The sequence below is a fragment of the Tiliqua scincoides genome, chromosome 4 (genome assembly GCF_035046505.1).
Source record: "Tiliqua scincoides isolate rTilSci1 chromosome 4, rTilSci1.hap2, whole genome shotgun sequence".
Lineage (NCBI taxonomy): Eukaryota > Metazoa > Chordata > Lepidosauria > Squamata > Scincidae > Tiliqua > Tiliqua scincoides.
This window is the reverse complement of record NC_089824.1, coordinates 209829966-209855200: the sequence shown is the minus strand read 5'-3', so window position 1 is coordinate 209855200 and position 25235 is coordinate 209829966.

Genomic DNA, 25235 nt, shown 5'->3' with positions numbered 1-25235 from the left:
ACGGCTGACAGTGACACTGAAAACCAGTTGTCAGTCTAATGTAATCAAAGAGACAAGTGGCTCTGCTGGCAAGAACTGAATTATTGTTTTCTGTCCAAATCAGTGTCATCGGCCAGGGAAGCACTGAAGCTTATGCAGTGCTAACAAAACTCCCCCAGAAGCTGCCTTTGTTATCAAAATATGGTGGGGTTTTTGGTGCTCGCTGCGTAACCTCATTCTGTAAGAGAAATATACCTTGTGGTCATGCTTCTTGTACAGCGATACAGTTCAGAGACCCGGTGCCTGATCTAATTAGACAACAGTAATCTTTTTAAAAACCCAAGATTGCTATGGAAAATGCAAGGGAGCTTGGTCTCAAGCTGCATGCGAAAATCCATTCTCTCCCTTATGCATGCCTTTATACAGACACAATATGGGGAGCTACAGTATAGAAGGCAGGCCCAGGTTCACTTATGGGTGTGGTGGGATTTGTACTTAACGATGTATCTTCCAGGTGGTTTATGGCATCCTGTGTTTCGACTGCAGTGCTCCTGTTTGTTTGCGTTCGTGGTGCCTGCCTTGGGCAGCAAATAAAATTTCACAAGGCTCACTAGATCTTGTTGTGAGGGTGCAGAGCAGGTGAAAACCAACATAAACATGAGTGGCCTTACAGGCTCTGACCAATTTCCACCTATCCCAGCACTCTGTTTTCAGACGCAATTAGAAGATGCTTCTTAGAGTTCTTGAGAACAAGGGCCTCCTTGGCCTCTTGTCTGTAGCTTCTGGTATTCAGAGGGACAAGAGAGATCTGCACTGAAATGCTGTATCCCACCAGGATACGATCAGCTGCTAAAGGCTCGAACAGGCCAATTCCCTCTTCTTCCTCCCTCCTGCCCACTCTGACTTCAACATTTTGTGACTCTGGAAGCCACTGAGCATGCTCAGTTCTTATATGAGGGAGTCCTGTACTTTAAAAATTGTACCGTGGGCTGTCGGTATCTGTGGGCTTGGCACCCATGGATTTCGCCATAGGGATGGTTACAATTCAGGGAAAGGAACCAGGGGGAAATACATGGATGCCCCATCACCTCCTGCACTAGGGAATTTAAGTACACAGCACGGATTTTAGTGTGGCAGTCTCTTAACCCCACCGCTGGCCTCTGAAATGACAGCAACTGTAAAGTCCATGAGATGTCATTTGCAATACAGTTGATAATGCATGTGACACAGGTGTTCCTTTAGAATGTAATTGGGAACAAAATGTTTTTACCAGTTTTGGTAGAGGGAGCAGATGAAGTTGCTCTGAATGTGTGGTCCCACTACTTGATCTTCCTTGTCAAGAAGCAACGTCTCAGAAGGGGCAATTTCACTATGGAAGTCAATCGTCCCTCTTGGATATTTATTTACATGATTGAAATTGCTCTGCTTATTCATCACCAGTGGAGTCAGGAAGGGATCACATATATGCCGACTGTGGGCCCAATCCTATCCAACTTTCCAGTGCCAGTGCAGCCTCAATGCAGCCTTGAGGAAAGGGAACAAATACTCCCTTACCTGGAGGAGCCTCCATGATTGCACCCTCACTGCATTATGCAGCGCATGCCCCATTCGCATGGCTGCACTGGTGCTGGAAAATTGGATAGGATTTGGCTCTAAATCTCCTATTCGTTTGATTGGGTTCTGTATTCAGATGAACATAGGAAACCAGCTTATACTGAATCAGACCACTTGTTGACTTAGAATCAGTATTGTCTACACACTGATTGGCAACCATTATTTAGAGCAGCAGTTTTCAACTTTTTTCATCTCACAGCACACTGACAAGATGCTAAAATTTTCAGGGCAGACCATCTTTGACAATCGACAAAGCACACCATGCTGCTCATATCCCCAATGGCCCTACTAATAAATTACCCTCCCCCCCAACTCTCATGGCACACCTGCAAACCATCCATGGCAAGTGGCACACTGGTTGAAAATTGCTGATTTAGAGTTTCAGACAGGGATCTTTTCCACACATACATGGGAAAATTGAGATGTATCTACTGACATTTACCCCTTCATGTATCTGATGAAGTGGGCTGCTTTGGGTCCTCAAGGTACCAAAGGACTTGTTTTGTTGCTTTCACTGCAACTTATGTAGTTGCCCTCTGGAAATCATGCACTATGTGATATTCTTGCAAGCCTGTAAAGAAAAGACCACCTACTAAGAATCAGGAAAGCTACAAATAGAAAAGGGCTATATTACTCTTGTTCCTCCTTCAGAGTTCATCTCATGCACAATGCTGTTTGCCAGCTCATCTCCTGATCAGATAATTTGCAAGTTTAACGACAGGCATATAAAAAGACTGGATCAGCCAGAAAGTTTGAAGGCATGCTATCAAAATCAATGAGAAGCTGTTTTGAAAACACAGTTATCCAATGCCTTTAATAGCAAATAGAAAGCCTGCATTTGGAGTTAAGGCAGTGTTGCAGGGGGAGGTGACAACCCCATGGAATGAGGAACAAGAACCCTCTTCAACACTCAGTAACCTGGAGTTGCAGGGTGGAGGGGTATATATTTTTTTTAATACGGTTCATTAGTAAAGCATTTTTTAAGAAATCAAACATTTAAAAAACCCTTAGTATGAGCTATTTACCTTTAAGTTTTGTTTGAACAAAAGGACAGGAATGGCTGTCCTCACATTTCTGCAATGATTATTAGGCTGAACCTTTGGATACACTTATTCAAATTTATCCCATACACATGATGGGTGACAAAGTGCTATTATTCCTTTGCTGCCCACCCAGCATGCCTCTCCCACCATTGATATCACAGAACATTCCCCACATAGGCCAAGGCTACACAGTCAATCCCCTAAGCGTATAATGGAATCTGGTACAGTACTGATCTGGCAATATGGAATAAGTGTCGGGGTTTTCTCATCCATGTGTTAGCTTTTTACCAACTGGCCAGGCTGTATGTACCTATTCTGTTATATATATATATATATATATATATATATATATATATATATATATATATATATATATATATATGGATTTTGCAAGCATGAATTCACCAGAGGACTCTACCATCACTCCAGTCCCAATTGTGTGCCCCTTTGTGCTGTTTAAATTAGAAAGAATACCTTAATTGCTTTTCAATTCCAAGTTTTATACTAATTGCCCACAGGAAGAGCATGATCAGGACTGGAACTATGGCAAGAGCCAAGTACTAACACCTCTTTCCCCCTTGTAGTGCATTTGCTCCATTTCATGCTCTCCCCCCTTCCCCGCACATTGTTTTAAAAATACACTGGGCCACATTATGCATCCCTCATCATTAACATTTAATTTGATTGTGTTGTACAGGTCTGTACAGATCCTTCCTCAAGGACCATCTTCTTTTATACCCTTCCACATACTCAGATTAACATCATGAAGAGCAGCTTCATGTTGTCATCCCCCACAGGCTGAGGTGTGACAGAAGAGTATCACAGGCAGGGCTCTTTCAGTTATGCCACTGATGTTTTGGAACATCCTCCCTTGGGAAGCCCACCAGGCTCCATCAGTATACATATTCCATTGGCCGGTAAGGATGTGGGCATTCAGGAGACATTGGGCACGGCTGATAGCTAAGATTGATTTTTTTTTTAAATCAATGCTCCTTCAGAGAGGTTTCTCTAACTGCTGCTCATATTGACATGATTTCCTTACATGCTGACTGATATTTTATTGCTGTTGTTCTGGCTATTTTAAATTCTGTGTTGCTAACTGCTTTGAGAGAAAAGTGAGATACATGACTTAAACATAAATGAATCAAGTAAAGATTGTGTATACTGGTAATATAATAGTCATTAATAACAATATAAATAATATGGCAGGATAGTAGTACATAGACATGTGGCACAGGAGTAAGTAAAGTAGATGGATGGGCAATGAAAGGATGGAGAATGGAGAAGATTCACACATTATCTGAAAGCCTTTTGACTACCATGAAGCCACACTTGATTAGCACTACCTTAGCCCTTGCAATGGCTCCATTACAGTACACAGGATGAACCAACAGTGTTTAGAATGCTGCTATCACTCCAATAGCCCATGCTAGTCTTTAATGTAAGCCTTAGTATTAACTACAAGGTGTAATAGTCCTTGTATTTATATGGTACAAGCAATGTCTTTGGGTGAGAAGTACTAGTATGAATAACTTTGAGTAACTTCCAAAGACAAATTCTGTGACTTCCTAGGGCTTACTCATCTGTGGTTTATTAAATGACACAGAAGCCCTAGATTATTGTCCTAGAATGTGGAAATTACAGCTGGACTTAGGGCAAAAACTCCACCTAGTTCCCTGAAGGTAACTGGAGCAGATCCAGTCATGACATAGCAATGCTTACAGGACATTTCTAGTTGGTCTAGCTAGTTGGTTTTAAACTCAAATAGTAGTGGTATTTTCTCCCATAGGTTATTGTTAACACAATCCTTCCTATTTAAACACTTCGAAATATTTGTTTGTTTGTTTACAAATTTATACCCTGCTTTATCTCCCTAATGTGCATTCAATGTGCATTAAACATTGTGAAAAATATATTCAACTAGATCTCCTAAAACCACTAAAACGAAAAATTTCAATAAAAGACAAGAGCAAGATAAAGCAGAACACCAGCAGCAGACCATTAAAAAAATGCAAGACCATAAAACTAATCAGCATAAAAACCCTAAATATCCATATTAAAAAGCCTGAAACTCAGAAGACTTGTATAAAAAAAAAATGTCTGCCAGAAAATCAGTTTGTAAACTGAGTGAGAGGGAATTCCCAAGTTGGTGCCACTACAGAGAAGGCACCTACACCTTCCTGCCACCCCTCCCACCTCCATCGGTGGCAGCACCTGTGAAAGGGCCCTCTCTGATGATCAGAGGGGACAAACTGGATTATACGGAAGAATAGAATAGCGTGCAGGATAAGCCAGTAAAGCTGAGGCTGAAACTACACGTTACATGAATCACATGCTCCATGTTCACATGCTGGTTGCTTTGAAACTCAGTAGCATCTGGATCAAGTCCCCAAAGGACTAGAAGGCTAGTGTGATTGAGGCTTGGTGGGGTGGGGTTTTATCCCTATCCCTACCCTCAACCCTTATCTAGATCTACCCTCTACGCCCACCCACCCCCCACCCCCCGCCACTGCTATTTGCCATGCAGAAGAGCTCCCATTGGTGACCTCCATGCATTTATTTGGTCAGAACAGTTTCTGAATAGATGTTCCTAATCCTATGGAAATAACCCTTTGTGGATACGTTTGTATGCATGCCATCTTGATTCTAACCCTCAAATGAATATATTGTCTCTGCAAGTGAGGACAGTGCACACATAAATATATACCATCAGTGTAGCGAGAATCGCACATTAATCATGTTGCTTCTCAGCACTTTGCATATAAAATTCTCACTAAAACAATCATATAAAAATACATTTCTCCCAGTAGTGGCAGTAATGGCGGCAGCATTATTAACCACAATCCCACAAATTAACTAAAGGGCAAATTTTAATCTGCAATTTAAGTTTCAGTTGATGAGCCAACCTACTAATGGGTAAAAACTTTCATCCCTAGCAGTAATTCCTAGTCAAAAATGTTGGCTTGCAGGAGTTTGCACATCCAGGTAATGACCCGGTGAACCGCCTCTCTACTTCATGTGTTTCCTCTGAAACACGTCTTGGCAACATCTGGGCGCTCATCATGTATTGAGACTCAAATTCTGTGCCGTGCATCAGCCCTTTTCATTTGTTCCAAAAACGTGTCGAGAAGTGCTTGGAAGGCCCCTGGGATTGTGCACCACTAACCCCACCCCACCACATGCCGCTGCCCCCCCACATCTAATCAGTACCTAAATTTAATTATATCAGTAAATTCTAAATTTACATAAGAACATAAGAACAGCCCCACTGGATCAGGCCATAGGTCCAGCTTCCTGTATCTCACAGCGGCCCACCAAATGCCCCAGGGAGCACACCAGAAAACAAGAGACCTCATCCTGGTGCCCTCCCTTGCATCGACCTGTTCACCACCACCCCAAGATCTCTCTCCTGATCTGTCACAGACAGCTCAGAACCCATCAGCCTATATCTAAAGTTTTGATTTTTTGCCCCAATGTGCATGACCTTACACTTACTGACATTGAAGCACATCTGCCATTTTGTTGCCCATTCTGCCAGTCTGGAGAGATCCTTCTGGAGCTCCTCACAATCACTTCTGGTCTTCACCACTCAGAAAAGTTTGGTGTCGTCTGCAAACTTTGCAACCTCACTGCTCACCCCTGTCTCCAGGTCATTTATGAAGAGGTTGAAAAGCACCGGTCCCAGGACAGATCCTTGGGGCACACCGCTTTTCACCTCTCTCCACTGTGAAAATTGCCCATTGACACCCACTCTCTGCTTCCTGGCTTCCAACCAGTTCTCAATCCATGAGAGGACCTGTCCTCTAATTCCCTGACTGTGGAGTTTTTCAGTAGCCTTTGGTGAGGGACCGTGTCGAACGCCTTCTGAAAGTCCAGATATATAATGTCCACGGGTTTTTGGGTTACCACCCAAAAGTAAGCCCCATTGAGTATCATTGTTAAAAGCATATACTTAGTAGCCTGTTAAAAATACAGATCTGTAGCATTTCCTCAAATGCAGTCGCATACCATGGTAGCATCAAGTCTAATATATTAAAAATAAAATAAATGGGGACCCACCCAAAATTGGCTTGTGACCCACCTAGTGGGTCCCGACCCACAATTTGAGAAACACTGGTTTAAAGAATTTATATACTGCTTTTCTGGTACTCAAAGCAGTGTAGAATGTAAAAGTTAAACACACGAAAGATAGAAACATTTAAATAAACCATCCGAATAAAACCATTAAAACAAGTAGAAACGATACAAGAGCAGATTAAAATATAAAATGATAATATAAAAGTAGCAACAGGAATTTAAAAAGGGAGTCCCTAGGGGATTCCTGAAGTTATTCAGTTTCCTGAGTAACTTTCAGCTCACCCCATCTCACAGTATGGACACGTTTGCTGCCCCTTTTGATACCCAGTGCTTGCTAGGCCTGTTGTCATCTTTTCAAATGCCTTCTTAAAGGGAAGGGATACAGCCAATACATGTCAGAAACAGAAGAGAGTCTTTTCAGGATGAACTTGAAAGAGGAGAGGGTGGGGGAAAATGTGATTAAATAAATGATACCTAGTAACATAATTATATAGTTTTCAAACAGTCCTAGCTCACTTGCCTCAGCAAGAAATGCTGGTACATGTGAGGAATAATTTATATTGCTTACTACAGGTTTTTAATCCTGGCAAACACTTTTCTTATATGAAGAGGTGAGAGCACCTGCACCCATGATTATACGTATTAGCGCAAAGCTGCAACATGTCCTGGGTTCTAAAGTGGTGTTTATTATTAAATCAGCTCCCTTTAAAAAAGAAAAAAGCAGCACTTGGGTGTCAGTCTTGGGGAAAAACTTGATACAACCTGTCATTTAAAACCGGGGACCTGTCCAAAAATATGGTGTGCTCCAAAGAATGGATTTTTTTCCCCCTCAAATGTAATTACTTTAGAGTGTGCGGATACAAAGATTTTACCAGGCACCAGATTGCCAAGTAGTACAACGATCAAATCATTCTTTAAGGCTGCAATCCTGTACACGTCTACCTGGGCGTAAGTTCCATTGTTCCGTGGGTTTTACTTCTGAGTAAACATGTATAGGCTTGTGCTGTTAGGGGTTTTTCATGCAGATTTTTGGATGTATGTCCTGCTATTTTATGATGGGTAAATTCCCCATATCGGGCTTGGCATTCGGCTCGGGGGAAAAATGAATTAAATATAGCTTGTATTTTTCTGATCCAGTTCAGGGCCTTGTTCCGACGCTCTCCCACATCCAATGATGTCATTGGGAGTGTGATGAGATATGAACTCCCTTGCACAAGGGGGGGGGGTTCCATTCATTCTCTTGCTATCATAGGAGTTGCTAGTGCTGGCATAGAGGATCGTGCTAGCCTGCATGCATGCATGGGCAAAAGATCTAGCACGTGTGAAGCACAGTAAGTTCTGCACCAAGTGGTGTGAGGGCAGGGGAAGGGCAGAGAGGGGGAGAGGGTGTGATGGGATGGGATGGGTGGATCGGGCCTGAGAGGGGGTGGGATTGATGGCAGCTACCCACACCATATCCTATCCTCTGTCCCAGACCTGATCCACCAACACAGATCCACTCAGATGCACACCAGCTGTTTAGTTCAAACAGTCAAGTAAACCCATAGCAACAGATTGGGCTTATCCTTGGGCAAGATGACAAATGTTCCCTTACCTTGAGAAGCCCACCAACCTTTCAACTTCCCCAATAGGATTCAGCATGGCCTGCCCTGGACTGGCTGCATCGGTGCAAAGGTGGTGGTGGATAGGACTGGCCTGAAAGTCACAGACCTAAGCATTATATCAGGTTTGGCCCTGATTAAGCCAAATGACTTCTGGAAGAGGTGGGCTTAAAAGATGGATTTCAATTTCAATAAAAAAGCAAGAAGGTATCTCTTGTGAACTGATTTTTCTATACACAGTAAGTAGCATCACTTGAAAAATGAGCGTGTCCTGCATCAAATTCCTCCCCTGGTGGATTCTTTCACATATATGTAGCACCCAATGGCATGAATAATTCCAAGTCTCTTTGCTCCACAGCACAGCTCAGTGCTAAGATGTGTTTGTGAGGCCGCAGGTTTGTGAGAAAAGGCTGATTTGAGGGGAATAGCCGAAGAGGGGGATGATTATTCCTAACCTACCAATGTAACTGCCTTTTGGCAGAAATTAATCATGTGTTGCTTTTTTACTATCATGAGAGATGTGTCAACTTCAACAGCAAAAACGGCGAACCAAAGCATGACAAAATCAGGGTCAACCAGTGAGGGTTTGTCAGACATCATGACTTCTCTTAATACTTTCGTATCCTGCTCAGTTCCTTGTTCTAAAATTTAGCTCTTTGTTGTCAGTGTACTCTCAAATGGACTACTTGCAACAAAGTTGGTGACTTCAGGATTGGAACCTGGTGGAAGGATGAGGATGATGGAGTCATCTGTAGATATTTTTGATCATGAAAAATCATCTGTTTCATTTTGTGATATCTGCATATCCTCATACCTAAAGAAAACATGGCTCAAACATGTTGAGGAGGATGGATGGAGCCAGCCATTGACCATCAATGAGGCTGAAATATTGCCACCAATTGCCAAGATTGAAAGAGTATCATGAATGACACACGGATTCCAGCAGCACCTACAGTAGAGTATTGGTTGAGAGAATAACCTGCTCCCCAGGCGCCAGTTAGGGACTAAAAAAGAAGAAGCATACGCTCAAGGGTAGTGCATATCCTGCACTAAATAAGCATATTGTACATGATGCTTGTCAGGGATGGAATGTGCCAAAAAAAAAAAAAAATCCATAAAATGTATTGAAAAGTATGACTAGTGACAGAGACAGCCTTGACTATGATTCTGGAGACTGCTAGAAGTCAACACAGATACAGTTGAGATGAAAGATAACCACTGACTTTGGTCCTTGGGGTATGTGTGTGTGAGTGACTCCCTTTACCTCTGCAAAATGAATAGAAAAACAATGATTTATATTTTCACAAACAGTGGCATAGGTGGGGGGGCAAAGCACTAAGACTTGCAGGGAGCCCCCCCACAGCATGCAAGAAGCCCCTCCCCTTCAGAGCCATTCCAGGTGGTGAGTGCATAACGGAGATGAAGGGGAAGGTCCCCTTGAGTGCTGCGGGGAGGCTCTGCAAGACTCTGCAATGTCCCTGCAAGACTTAGTGCTTTGCCCTCCCTCTCTAAGCCACTGATCACCAAAGACCTGTGGAAGTAGATTAGGTGAAGCTGACTTCACTTTGAGTGTTGTGAGAAGGCCGTCTTTTGCAGGCAAGGGGAAGACTTGCTGCTACAAGGGTTTCCTCTGTTTATTACAGAGTTGGGGATGAAAGCTTTTTCTAGATTTTATTCGGCCCCCGAGGAAGTACATCAGCTTGAAATGGATGTAGCACCTAATTCCCGAATAAGCATTTGACCTGCAGCTTTTGTTTTTGTTCTGTGATTTCATGCTGCTGTGGGGACAGCCTCCTGGTTTATTCACGTGCATCAATGACCTGTTTGTACCTCTGGGTGGCAAGCACAGCTTTTGATTTCATTGCTTGGTGTTTGAGCTGTGAAACATTCCAAACTGGGTGACCTTGGGCCAGTCATGATCTCTCAGCCTCACCTACCTCACAAGGTTGTTGTGAGGACAAAAGGAGGGAAGGAACCATGTATACCACCCTGAACTCTTTACAGGAAAGGTGGTATAAAAATGTGGAAAAAAAATCAAAATTAAACAATGCAGCTGTGAAGAGATGGAAAAGAAGAACCCACAACTGAAAAGTGAAAGATCAACCAATGTCCTTGGTTATCCTTGACTCTTAGGTGATAACTCTTGAAGATTCAATCAAACATCCTGACCCAAATCAAGTGCATGGTCTTACATTACAAACACAAGATAACTCAGTCACCCATTCTACATTGCAAAACAGAAGAGAAGGTCATACTTAACCTTTCCCATGCCAGCTGCTTTCCCCCTAAAATTTTCCTAGCTGCTTTCTCCACTGCATGGTTCTGAACCTATGCTTCTGAGATGAACATGGGTCCAGAACAAGGGTGAGAATAACAGCAGCAAGAGAGAGGGTGATTTTTTCTGGGGGGTGGGGGAAGTGGCTTTTGAAGAAAGTGTTAAGCACTTCCCTCTCTCATCTCCCCTGAAAAACAAACATCTTGCAAGTCTCTTGCAAGAGAAAAGGGGCCATTGGGTGAACACACACAAACCCTGTTCAGATGACATTGTGTGGATGCTGTCCACACAGTGCAGAAAGGGAGCCCAGAGAATTCTCACTGCTGCCACACCAATCGGAAGACCTGTGGCCCACGCACAAAGTGTTTTTCTGTACTGCAAAATGCTGTGGTAGGGGATCTTTGTGATCTGGAATGTGGCCTGGTGTGCTAGCTAAATCATGGGGAAAGAGAGGCTTCCCAGCTACAGAGTTTGCTGTATGCATATGGAGGCGGGCTTAGTGGATGCATCAATGCATAGCTGGACCTTAGCAGGCACACTTTCAGCCCCCCAGCATTGCACAGGCAGTGCCCACATGATGTTCATCAGAACAGGACTTTTAATTCTGTATAACAGGACTTATACTGCAGAGTAATGTACAGTTTTTTCCTAAGTTCCTTCTTTCCTAAGTTCCATTGGACTGAATTCTGTAAGTATATTTAGGTTTGCAACTGAAACTTGCAGTCCACTCCTAGAAAATAAGCTCTATTTTTTAAATCAAGTATACATTCTGGCCACTGGTTTTATATTTATATATTCCAGGTTGATTTAAGCAAAAGACAAATTATGCCTCACATGTAAAAACTGCCTTTCACTTGCATCGCTCTCCAGACACTTAGTAAAACTCATTTGTGAAGGGGAGAATTTTGTTTCATGAGGGTCCCTCTGGTAGGGTTCTCCCCCTCCCTTCTTTGGCATTGCCTTCCACTGAGTGCTGTTATCATTCCTCTTGAATTCAGCAGGATTGATTTCCAACTAAACCTATACAGGATCGGTTTTGTAACCGGTCTTAATAAATAAGACACAGCAAGCAAGATATCAACACCAAGAGTCAGTTCTTTATTCACAAACTCTGGGCCAAACTACATGAGCATGTATGTGCGTGACCCAAGGGCATGCTTCCAACCACAAGTGCCTCTCTCTTGTAGAACAGTCAAGTGCAGTGGGAATTTCAGGCAGAACAGGGGCATGCAAGGAGGAGAAGTCCATTCCAATGGTGTTGTTGCCCCCTGTGGCACTAGGGGCCATGACTCTCCATGCCACATCACCACCAAATACCGGTTTATGGTGCTTGGAGCGGCTGCAGGCTGCTCTGAGCAGCCGACCACTTTTTTCATGAAAAAGCATTTGGCCGCTCAGAGTGGCTTGCAACTGCTCGGAGTGCCGGTGAAGGGGGTGCAGGAGAAGATAGTGCAGTGGCGAGAAGACCCCCCCCCCCCAGTAGCAAGGCCACTGGTTCAAATTCTGACATAGATTGCCACCTTATCTGAAAGCAAAGAGGGAGCTTCCACTTGCAGTTGGAAGCTCACAGGGAAGCACTCATGTCTGGCCCCCTGTTGCATCCTGTCTCCTTTCCCCCTCCCTGTGTTTTTACCCCCTCCTTCCTCTCTTTCTTCCAGGGCCCTCTATGGACAAAGTGATAGGAAACAAATCCAGGAGGAGCTGCAATTATAAAGATGCAACGTTCAGGTTGTGTTTGACTTTAGAGAGCAGTTCCTCGCAGTTTCAGCAGCAGTTAGCCATACTCTCGGTTTCACAAAACCCAAAGATCTTTGGCGAAGCTCATTTGTTTTAATTGTCAGTCAAGGCATGCATCATACACAGGACAAATATTAGTCCAAATCATATCCCTTTAATTATATGGTCCCTTCAATTTTATGGCTGTGGTTTTTGAGCCTGAAGTCTTTTCTGGATTTGCAGAGAGATCACAAGATGTCTCAGAATAATCACCGGGCTTAATTGGAGCTAAATTATTATGTGAGGCGTCTGACTGCACTGTTCCTTGTACAATAGATTTACATGCGTTTAAACTAAATTGAACACAGTATGTCAATGAGCACACTCAGTGGAGTAGCTAGACAGGGTGCAAAGCACTACGTTTTGTAGGGATCCTCACCAGAGCATGCGAGCGGCCCCTACCCCTCACTTTCGGAGCGATTTCCAGCAGTGGGAGCAAAACAAAGGCAAATGCCTGTCATTACATGTTGACCAGTGAGAGATGGTGGCCATGATTCAGCTCCATCATCTGAAACAATGCCTGGTGTAGGTCCTAGTAGACCTTCACATGATACTTACATCCATCTGCCTCAAAAGACATGTTCAGCATGATCCACTTAGGGCCAATCTACGTATCTTGTTAAGATTTGTTTGCTCTTTGTAACTGAAGTAGCAGATGTGTTTATGGGGGACAATTATAGACCAAGGCATGGAGGAGGAGGGCCATCCACAGCTATTTGCCCTGTGTGGGAAGCTTCCAATTGAATTACCCCTCTCAGGAGAAAGTGTGGTTGCGAGGTCCCATTCTGAATTGGAACCATAGCAAGGTAGAGTCCCTTCCTTCATTCCACAATCTCCATGTCAATCACCCTCTCCAGTAGCGTAGCTAGAGGGGGGTAAAACACTAAGTACTGCCGGTGCCACAATGCACAGTGTAAGTGGCCCCTCCCACTCTCCATTGGCGCCATTCTGGGCCGCGATGGCAACATGCAGGGACTCACTGAACCAAACAGTGTCTCCTGTGCATTGCTGTCGCTGCCCAGAATGGCTCTAATGATAGGTGGGAGGGGTTTCTTACAAGGCATATTCTGGTGCCTGCAGTACTTACCAATTTGCTCCCTCAGGTAACGCTACTATTACCCCCCCCCCATCAGTACGACAGTCCCATGCTTCACTTGGGTTAAGCCATTTCTCCCCAATGTTGCATATGTGCAACAATGTTGCATATATGCAACAGGGCCCAAATCTCTACACCTGTGGGCAGGGCGGAAATGGGTTTTAATGCAGTGTTCCCCGAACTGTGGGTTGGGTCCTACTAGGTGGGTTGTGAGCCAATTTCAGGCGGGTTCCCATTTTTTTCAATGTGTATTTTCTTTTCTTAGTCTTGATGCTACCATGGAATGTGACTGCCTTTGGGGGAATGTTACAGATCTGTACTTTTAACAGGCTAAGGGCATAGTCCTAACCAGGCCTACTCAGAAGTAAGTCCTATTTTGTTCAATGGGGCTTACTCAGAGGCATAGCTGGAGGGGGTGGAGCACTCAGGCTGGCAGCGAGGCGGGCTAGCGGCCCTTCCCTTTGGAGCCATTCCCAGCTGGGGGAGCAAAATGGAGCCACAGCTCCATTTTGCTCCCCCCACCAGGAATGGCTCCGAAGGAAGGGGCCGCTTGCCCGCCTCGTTGCCAGCCTGAATGCGCCGCCCCCCTCTAGCTACGCCACCGGGATTACTCTCAGGAAAGTGTGGTTAGGATTGCGGCCCAATATGTACAGTATATACTTTTAACAATGATAGTCCATGGGGCTTACTCCTGGGTAAGTATGGATAGGATTGCAGCCTTTGGGATGTTTGGATAATTTTTTTTAAACATGCCAGCAACTGCTTGGGAGGTTAGGAGATTCTTTATTTTAATTAATTTTAAAACTTATACTTAATGTAAACTTTTAATTTACTCACTTAATTTGATTTGATTTTGTCATTGATGATGTCACTTCCAGCCATGACATCATTTCCAGGTTAGTCATATCACTTCTGGTGGGTCCTGACAGTTTGTCATTCGAAAAGGTGGATCCCAATGCTAAAATGCTGGAGTTGGTGCAACTCCATCTACTGTCCAGAGGGGGCAGGATGCTGTCCAGAAGGGGTCAAGCTATGGCCCAGTTCCTCTGACCTTTCTACCTGTTATTATTATTATTAACAGTATTTATATACCGCTTTTGAACCAAAAGTTCACAAAGCGGTTTACAGAGAAAAATCAAATAACTAAATGGCTCCCTGTCCCAAAAGGGCTCACAATCTAAAAAGATGCAAATGAATACCAGCAGACAGCCACTAGAACAGACAGTGCTGGGGTGAAGTGGGCCAGTTCTCTCTGTGATCCTTGTGGGGTGTGGCCCTAACCCTTTATCCTTCCCTTCTCCTCTGAGCACTTCCTCTTGTCCTCTGACCTGTTAAGATGGCGCACACCAGGGCTCTGATGCCCAGGCCATCTTGAGCACAAGGCATGCAGGGCAAGGCAGCTCTAGGGCCTTGCTATCGCTAAGTGTTAGCTGAACCTCTGATTCTAATCAGATGCTGTATATATACACTCAATGGAACTGTAAGTAAATAACAACTTTAACAAGCTTTAACAACTTTAACTTTGTAACTTTAACAAGCCATTGCCTCTTTGTCTTTTTTATTGATTAGCAGTCAGCCAGGTGAGAGTTTCCTCCAACATAAAACACTTGAGAATCACTGCCTTAATAGGCTGGATCCTAAGGGGCACATGCCTAAGCAAGCGAGGAACCAGAAGAGGAGTTAATGGACACGGAATTCCTGTTAGCAAACAAATTGTGGCAGTACAATTCAAGCTATCCAAGGCACTTTGTGTTGTAAGACATCCCATGCAGACACTGTGTTGGCTGAGGCAACCAAGAACTTTTGATATGGCTGCCAAAAATCAAGGTACATGCTGTATGCTTCCTCTTTAAGAGGCAACCCCAGAGGGCCTCAGGATGAAAAGCTCATGTAAGAGAACTGAGAAAATGGTTTCCGTTTTACAGCAAACGCCTGTGTGAGTGGTTGGGCCTGTATGAGAACAGTTGTCTAATAAGTTGCATTTTATTTTAATTTTTAAGTAGTCTAAGATCTATACATTGAGGTTAACCAGCAATTTCAAACATTAAATACTTGAGTTATTAGAAAAGGCCTGCTATGTGCTGCTACTATAGTCATATATCCAGTAGATCATGTGGACAGAACCTATGTGCATATAGCTCAGGGCTGGCCCATCCATGTGGCCAAATGAGGTGGTTGCCTCATTGGTGTATATTGGTGATGGGTGCCCATTTTCATCCAACTATAAGTCTCTTCTGCTCCTCTTCTTAGTCCCTGGACTGGGACAGAAGGGGGTGGAGCAGAAAAGGAAGTGTGGAAGAGAGTGTGGGTGACTCTCTAGCCCACCATTCTCATCTCCTCCACCCTTCTGGTCCACTCCCCCCTCTTCCAATCCAGGGAGCAGGAGGGGCAGGTATATCACCAGGTACGGGGTAGGGCAGTGTTTAACATGCTACCCCAGACACCAGGAGGTCTTGGGTCATCACTGATATAGCTTGTACATGCATAGACTCTCTGCGAACACATGGAGATTGGACTTGGGACCAGCAGGCACAGACGCTCTTCATTTATAGTTCACAGTTACGTTGTCTGAACATTCTTCTGTGGCCCCAGTCCTACTGGGGCCTTGTGCTGCCGGAACTAGTATGCCAGCACTGAAAGGTCCTTCATGGTACTGTGAAAACTGGGCTACCGTTGCATGCTTCCAGACCAGGGGTGTCCAAAGTTTTTGGCAGGAGGGCCACATCAGCTCTCTGACACCGTGTTGGGGAACACGGAAAAAGAATTAATTTACATTTAAAATTTGAATAAATTTACATAAGTTTACATACATGAATATATTAAAGATAACCTTATATGCCTATAAAAGGCCTTGCACAAAGCAAGGCTGGCCTTTGCTGCCCCTACTGCATCACAGACGTGAAACAGCAAGCAGTGGAGGGAGCCCTCATCCCACAGCTCACGGGAGAGGTCAAACAGTTACCCTCACGCTGAGATCAGTTGCGTCGGGCCACAGCAGGCTCCAACAAATCTCTGGAGGGCCAGAGACTCATTGGAAACTGGGGGCTCAAGGAAACTGGGGGCTCATTGGAAACTGGGGGCTCAAGGGTTTGGGCACCTCTGTTCCAGACCAATGCTACAAATGGGTTGGGGCGTGTGCTTCAGCAACTCCAGAGGCTTCTGTGGGGTTGGTAAGTTGGCAGCAGGGGCATATAGTAAAGGGGAAGGGCAGGGGAGATTTTGTGGAGGGGGGCAAGGGGTAGTGAGGGAGGAGGAGGAGCCCAGCTGCACTGGTATGTGCCAGATCTTATTCTCTCTTTTCCAGGCCGCCTGGCCCTTTTTTGTATGCTAGCAAAATGGCTGGTGTAGATCTAAGGAGATCCAAAGGTGATTAGGCAGCTTACTGGGGGGTAAGTTAATTTTTTTTATTTACCTCATGTGGGTTGTCTGATCTTTTCCCTATCATTGGATGCAGCATGGGCTCTACCAGTACACCTGCGTTGACACCAATGGTGGGGGACAGGATTGGGCAGTTAGTCTTACCAGCAATTACTCTACACCTTTTTTTCTTTTTGCACATTAGTGCTCAAGCAGGTAGCAGGTTTCACAGATTCACAACATCCCTCATGCTTGGCTAACCAATTATTTCTCTCATTTTATCCTAAATGTGTTGCTATGGGTTGTTTATGATTTATGTATTATATAAGCATCTCTCTGATTCACAAAGTGGTGCTCCTGCTCTTTTGCTGACTGGACAATCCAGTCATGCCTTTTTACAGGGAATGCATCATTTTATTCACCGTCAAGTTGTGTCAGCATTTATAGCCTCATTAGGAATGTCTTGTAAATCATTCTGAAAAGAGCTTCCAATTGCTCATAAGACTTTGGGAAAATGTTTGTTCAGAGTCCTTTCAGAAATGGGGTTACAGCATTGACTGTGACATTGTCAAACACCAAAGTAGGGCTGATCAAACAATGTACCTGTGTTGGATCAATGAATGAAGGAGGCAGCAGGATGGTATCCCCCAATCCCTTCCCAACCTCCATGCATTGATTGAATGCTTCCAATGCTTGTTCAAATGCTGAACTTAAGTACAGTTAGGCCTTGATATCAGCGTGGGATCCGTTCCTGAACCCCTCCGGAGATAACAAAACCATAGATTTCATTATCTGCAGAAATCCACTGTCAGGCCTCACAAGTCCTCTGAAGCCCTCCAATGAGGACTTGTGATCTACATTGAGTCAAATTCACAGATCACAAACCCAAGGATTACAAAGGCCAAATTGTATTTGTTCTCAATGGATTTGCTATGTAATATCTTCCCTTCCACATCCCAGCAAACCAGCCAATTATATCTTCCAGTCATTCAGAGAATACAGGACTGGCCTTTGTTGGTGATGTTGCTGAAAGTAAAAATTCTTAGGTCAAAATATGAATCTGTCCAGCTCTTTATTTATTACTGATGTACTACAGATCAACCTCTGTTTCTGAGGTACATCCTCAGCAGGAGTAAAACTGGGGGAGTAACAGTAGCTTGATCTGTAGGAATCCACGGGTGAAGTTCATAGGGCAGGACGATAATTCTGAGGTGTAATGTGTAGTTTGGCCCACAGAGCTACAGATGTTGGGCAAACCTAGTAATGTCTCCCTGTTATCTAATACTACACTCCCTTTGTTCATAATTCAGTGCAGCTATATCAGAATGCAGAACAGGTTAAGTTTTAAGGGGATTAATTTACGGGGGGGGGGAGGCTTTTAGCATTTTCTCCTATTATTTCCTCCATAGGCTGAAGTCCTGAAAGTACTCCTGTGGACCACCATTTCAGAATGAGTGGCCCAACAGTTTGGACCTTATTGACTTTTCTTGTAATTCGGAGGCAAAAAGTGGTTATCTGTGATAGTAGGCTATGCAGTCAAATGAGATGGTAGTACGCCTTGTGGGGAAAGGGGTGCAACATATGCCTTAATGAATAAGTAAAAAAATAGAACCCAATCTCCTTAAACTGCAGGTGGTGGATCACATTTTGAACGCTTCATTCCACTAGCGGCAAGGAGTAGGGCCTTCTAAGTTGTGGCACCTACTCTATGAAATTCCCTCCATCTCAGTTTAAGAACTACTCCCTCCTTAGAGGCTTTCAGGTGGGGCCTAAATACATTTCTTTTTACATTTGCCTAAAAGCCTGAGTTTCGAGCTTTTGATATGGATATTTAAGGTTTAATCCTGATTAGCTTTATGGGCTGCATTCTTTTTATTGTTTGCTGCTAGCTTTTAATGAAATTTTTAGGCTGTGTACTGTTTTTAGGTAACTTTAATGCGGATGTTTTTATGATGTTTATATTGACCTGTTGTAAGCCTCTTTGAATGCCTGCTTGAAAGATAAAGTGGGATATAAATTTGTTTTCATTCATTTCATGTAACCTTTATTGGCATAAACAATGTCCAATAAATGACAGCAATATCAATATAAAAGCTTACAATAAACAGAGGAATAAAACAGCCAAGGCTGAAACCAATATAAATTTGTAAATAAAATAAATGAAATTTTAAAACTCCCTGCTAGTAGAAAACTAGCACAACAGAAAGTGAGATGGACTAGATATTTTCATTCTGATGTGTTAGCTTTTTTTGTTTTCTTTCTTTATTTTTTGCTTTCATGGCTCCCCCCCCCCCAAACATTATAAATGTGACTCTCTACTTGCACCAGTATAGTCCATCTTACCATTTTAGAAGTTCATTCCACTGCATGTACACATACAGTCCAGGCCTCACTTGATAAGAGATATCAAATGTTTACCTTAGAAACTGGATGTTGCTGTAATCTCAGAAGTGTCTTTCCACCCTCACTTTCGGTTGTCCTGTTTTGTGAATTCCACCTTTTTACCTGCCTGACTATACTTGGGTTATCCTCGGAATGAAGCCACCCAGTGACTCACCCTGTTCTGTAGATATAGATCCTTTCTTCCAGAACAAAATTTACATAAGAATTCCATGAGATAAAGAACTATGAAAGCTGCAATTAAACAGCCAGCATAATTTGTTTTCCACGGGCCCTGTGGCACTCTCCAAATAGCTTCAAGTATCAGGAACACCAGGAACAAGACCAGCAGGAAGGTGATGGCAAGATGTCTGGAAGTGGGTTATCAATGTGGGGAGCATGCCAGTCTATTGAGCAACAAGGATATTTTTTTTTCTCCCAGCAAACTTCACAATAACTTCAAAACTAAATCCCAAAGAGCTTCTGTTACATGTTCTTAATTATCTTTGGCAATGACATTTGAACCTAGGGATTTTCCTTGTCATCCAACCAGCAACCTCAGCATTTTCCAAACTGATGGGTGCCAGTGGCCCCCATTTTTGACAGCAGTGGTGGAAGGGAAGCACTAGTAGTCCAGTCTTTCCCAGACTTGAAAGTTGGTGCACCGTAACAGCCAGGAGAGTGAGCTCTACAGCAGGAAGGTCCCAGCCCAGATCTGACCTCTGTCATTAACTCACTAGGTGGCCTTCAGCCAGCTACACCCTCTCAGCTTCCCATTGGGAATAGGAAGATAATGAAGCAGACTGGCATTATAGTTGTGAGGATCACACTGAGATAAGGCCTGTGTACTGCTTTGGACACTCGAAAGCGCTATACCACCATGAAGTATTCTTGCTACTGATGTACACAGTAGATTTCTGAACTATAATTGAAGGCACAATTCACTTTAGCATCTCTGGACCAGAGACAGCCCAAACATGAAGCAACTGTTGCAGTTTGCATCAAGCAGCAAGCTGCAGGAAGTGGCAAAAGGACTCAGGGTGCTTTTCACCCCAAATCTGCTGCTGCCCACCAGTGACAGAGCAGCTCCGGTCTGCTTCCCACTTGATAAATGAAAGTGGGAAGCAAATCAGGAGACTGTGAACCTATCCCCAACCCACTCACCTGTCCTTCATGGCCCCATTAAACACAACAGGAAGTGCAGTGTGTTCTGTGTCTCCTGTTTTGCTTAAAGGTACCATGAAGAAGGAAGTAGAAGGCAGGCTCATTGCCTTCCTATGTGATGGTTGGGGGGCACAGAGCTCAGGTAGTGCCTGGCAGTGACTTACCTCCCACTGCCTTTGATCTAAATATTCACATTTAGAGTGTCTCCACTCTATATATTGTCTCCAAATGAACCCACCTCTGTGTTCTGTATTAGTCACTGCTCCAAGTTGCCCAACACAGGGACTCGTGCAGAGAAGCAACAGGAGGCCTTTCTGAGGGCAAGTTCTTCTGCTGTATTTCTGCATCAGAAGTGACTGAACAACCCTGTCTCCCCTGTTGCAGAGACATGGCAGAATCCTGCTCCCTCAGGAAAGGCCATTTGGAAGGAGGAAAGGCCAAAGCAGGGAGTCACGCATAGATACATCAGGCCACCTCTTCTGTGGATGGGTACTTTGGGTGCATGAAGGGTGGGGCTTTAAGCTATATACTGTATGTAATTTATTTCTTACAGCACATAGAGTGGGACTTGCTGCTGCAGCGCTAGCAACAGTAGCGTAGCGCAGGCGCCACAATGCACTGTGTAAGCGTGACTGTGTTGCCATGAGTGTGTTGCTGTCACTGCCTAGAATGGCTCTGATGGTGAGTGAGAGGGGCCAGTTACACAGTGTGTTGCGGCACCTGAAATACTACCCCCCCCCATAGCTGCACCACTGGCTAGCAACGCCTGTCAACTGGGTCTACATACATGTTCTTTGGGCACTGCAAGTATCATAGTCTACCCAGAGCCTTACAAACAAAGAAAGCTGTCAGTGGTCACTCTAACCCAGTGTCTGCAACAAGTAGGATGGTTCTCCCCCACCCCCATTTAATTGCTTCATCTGTTTTCGCTATCAAAAAGGTCATTTTGTCATGGGTTTGTTAAGGCCACCAATAGTTCCTTAGTGTTTGTTTCATTGCGCCACACGTTTTTGTAAAGGGAACTTCCCTTGAGCGCAGCAGCAGAGTGGCACCTTGTGTTTCTTCCTACTGATCTAAAGATGAGGAATGTTGGCACCCCCACCTTATGGCCACTAACTGCTGCAGTCCCTTTATTTCCCCACAATGCCCCCAGATATTACATTGTTCTCTGGCAGGGGGGGGGGAATGGGAGGTGTCACCGAGGGTCACCATGTTTCATGCACTGCTGCATTGGCACAGGGGAATTTAGTGAGGATTGGGTTGTAAGAACTCCACCTTTACTGTCAGCCTTCTAATGACCTTCCAAGACCTTTCTGTTTTGTTTTGCATTAGTTTTTTTTTTCTTTAATCCTCTTGTGTTGGTTATTGTCTCTGCTATCTTTTTTGTTGTAGTTCTTTGTGTTGATTACTATGACTTTTATTGTCTTTTATGACTTAAATGGTTGTTGTTAGCCTCCTTGGGTGCTTTGTAAAGGGGAAAGGTGGGGTATAATGTTGTAAAATACAATATTTCCAAACCCTGCTATTGCTTCCATCTATGTTGGCCACAACAAGAAGGACTATGCACAGCTGCCTTCCAGAAATTGAGGAGCGTACTGGCATGAATGCCCATCATTAGGGCATAACTGGACAGTGTAGGTAAAAAAAAAAGGACCACTTCCATGACAGCGTTTTCATCCTGGGGAAATTGTGCGCATGCAAGAACAAGGATGCCAGGATGGTGTCGTGGTTTGGGAACTGGATTTAGACCTGGAAGATCCAGGTTCAAATCCCCACTCAGCCATGAAGCTTCCTGGATGACCTTGGGCCAGTCGCTCTGTCTCGGCCTCACCAACTTCACAGAGTTGTTGTGAGGACAAAAAGAGGGGAGAAACAATGCGCACCGCCCTGAGCTGCTTGGAGGAAGGGTGGAAAAATAAAATAAATTAGAGGGTACATGTTGCAGGTCCCAGAACCAATGATAAGACGGTGGTGAAATCCACAGTAAAACCCAAGATGTCTGTACAAACAAAATGAAAATGAGTAGGTAAGGATTGGAGGGGGGAAATGATTCTAACAGCAAACCCATCCGCGCATTCAGGCCCATTGGTTTGGGCCTCAAATTGAATACCATGGATAATAATTATGATGCATAGCATTTCAGGGGCACTTTCTCAGTATGCAGAGATAATCATACACAATAAAATACAATAAAATGACCATATGATGCATACCAAAATTCCCTTGAGAAATGTTTTTTGAAATACATTGGAGTTTCTTTGCAGTCCAAGAGCAAGAATTTGAATCGTGCTGAATCTCATCTCTCCCCCTCCCCGCCTTTCACAAATTTCTCTCCTTAGTAGAAGCACACGTATTGAAGTCTGAAATCGAACCCCAGTGGCATAGCTAGAGGGGGTGCAAAGCACTAAGTTTTGCAGGGAGCCTTACTGTGGCATGCAAATGGTCCCTCCCCTTCAGAGCCATTCCAGGAGGTGCCCGGATTGGCTCTGAAGGGGTGGGGGAGTTGCTGCTTGCACTGCACAGTGAGGCTTCCTGCAAAATCTAATGTTTTGCACCCCCTCTAGCCACATCACTAATGAACCCCAGATATAAACCCAGCTTACTTTCAAGAGGTTACATAGCAATATTTGCCTTGATTAGTGGCATCCTCCCTGGGAATGATCAGGGAGGAAAAGCTACGAGTATAAGCCCGATCAAATTGATTAAACCCAGTCGAAAAACACCCTAACCAATTATTCTGAGTCAATGGAAATTTATATGCATGGAAGGGCACAACCAATTGAGAGGATTATAGAAATCACAATGATGTGTGACATAATTGCATGAGAGACTCAACCTGCAAAGCTTATTGCAGAGGCTCAGGCTAGCCAGTTGCTGTCATTGTACAGGGTATTATACAATATCTTGCTAGGCAGTTATACAATGGAGGCTCTGTTAGGCAACCTGCTACCTTTCAGTTCTCAGACGCATCTCTTCCTGAACAGGAGGAAATGTAGGCTGCACAAGCTACCCCAACATCTTTCTGTCATGCCCAACATGCCTTTGCCATGTACAACATCTTGTAAGGTTTCCACCTTTGTTGGGTTGGGGGGGGAGGGGGCTGGTAGAGATAGCATACCTTCAAGAGCTGCACATCAGACAGAAAGAGGCTGGCTTTGCCTTGTACTGGAATGTCATGCTGGAGGAAAGCAGCACCTGTTGGGTTGCAGCCTGACACCCAGCAATTAAAAGCACAGATCCTCTATTTGGGAGAAAGAAGCAGGAAACATTAAACATTCTGACCATGTTGAAATAGCTTGCATTGAGCCTGGCAGATTGAACCAACAACAATAAAGACCCCCATTTATTTTTCAATCTGTTCCTGAAGTGGAAGATCATCAGCATCTCAGCTTTCCTTCAGGTAGCTCAAAGTGACACACAGCATTTCTAACCTGACCCTGTTTTATCCTCAGAAACTAGCACTGCCACATTCTCAGCTGGAAACCAGCCATGAAGCGATAAACCTGTGCCTTGTCTGTATCGCAGCAGTCTGCAGTTCATAGGACGGAATGCTTCTACACTTAAAAAGCTGTATGCATTGAAACCTTGAGCGTCTTCCTTGCATGTTATTTCACAACGCTACTAAGTGTGAGACAGCAGTGTGTATATATGCAATTTCTCCATTTCTTTGCAGGCACAGAGGAAAGCAGAAGAAATGGCGGAGCAACTCATTCCCCAAGGCATCTCCACCATCCTGACTTTAAAAGATCCCAATATGCTCTAGAATAGGGGTCTCCAAACCCTGGCCTGGGGGCCAGATGCGGCCTGTGGAGTGCCTCTATCCAGCCCTTGGCCAGCCTCTGATCCCCTGAGAGCCTCTGGCCCAGTTGACCAAACACAACCAGAGTTGTGCTTGTGGGGTGAGGGAATGGGGGTCCATTTACGTGTGTGTGCTTTATTTCTTGTGCTGTGTTGGTGCTTCGAGAAATTCTGGACATTTGAGCCTATTCATTCATTCATTTCAGTTATTCATCTAAGTTCCATCTCTAATGTATTTATTTAAATTGTATATTTAATTTTTTTTCCCGACCCTCGACACCATGCCAGATATTTGATGCGGCCCTTCGGCCGAAACGTTTAGAGACATCTGCTCTAGAACAGCATTTCTCAACAATGTTGAGAAGATATACCACTTCATGTGTGTCCTAACATGGTACCACCAGAAATAACTGGTGGTGATGTCATAAATCAGTTACCTCTGGGTTGGGGGGCCTGCCACGATGCAACAAACACCAGTAAGAGGCTCAGAATGGGCGGGCAGGCTTTTTCACGCATACGAAAACTAGAGCTCTGCCTCCTGAGCTAAACATGTGACCGTTGGTTGCTGCATCATGTCCTGGTCTTGCTGCCAAGAGGCGGGTGTCGGGGGATGCCGCACATACCACTGGACACCACCTTACATACCACTAGTGGTATGCACATAACTGGTTGAGAAACACTGCTCTAGACCTTGCCCAGGTACCAAAATTTTTACAATCCAAAGGTGGCAGTCCTGGCAACCATCCATCTTCAAATCTGACCACGGCTGGGGTGCCATAGAAACGACAAGTACGAAATTATCCATGTCTTCAGAAATGGAAAAATGGGCTTCTCTCGAATCAGTTTGGAAATCCATTTTAATCTCTGTCCTCTACAGCCCATTTCTCAGCCTCTGAAGCAGGATTCTTCTTTCCGTTACAGTTTAACAATCTCGCATCTTCCGAAACCATTTTTGATTTTTTTGCTTTAACTTCGCTCTCATTAGCGCCGAATAACAAAACTCCCTCAGCCGCACCTCTTTTGCCAACTTTTAACAAGCTGTCAGAAAAAGAGGAGTGTGAATAACAAGCTTGGTT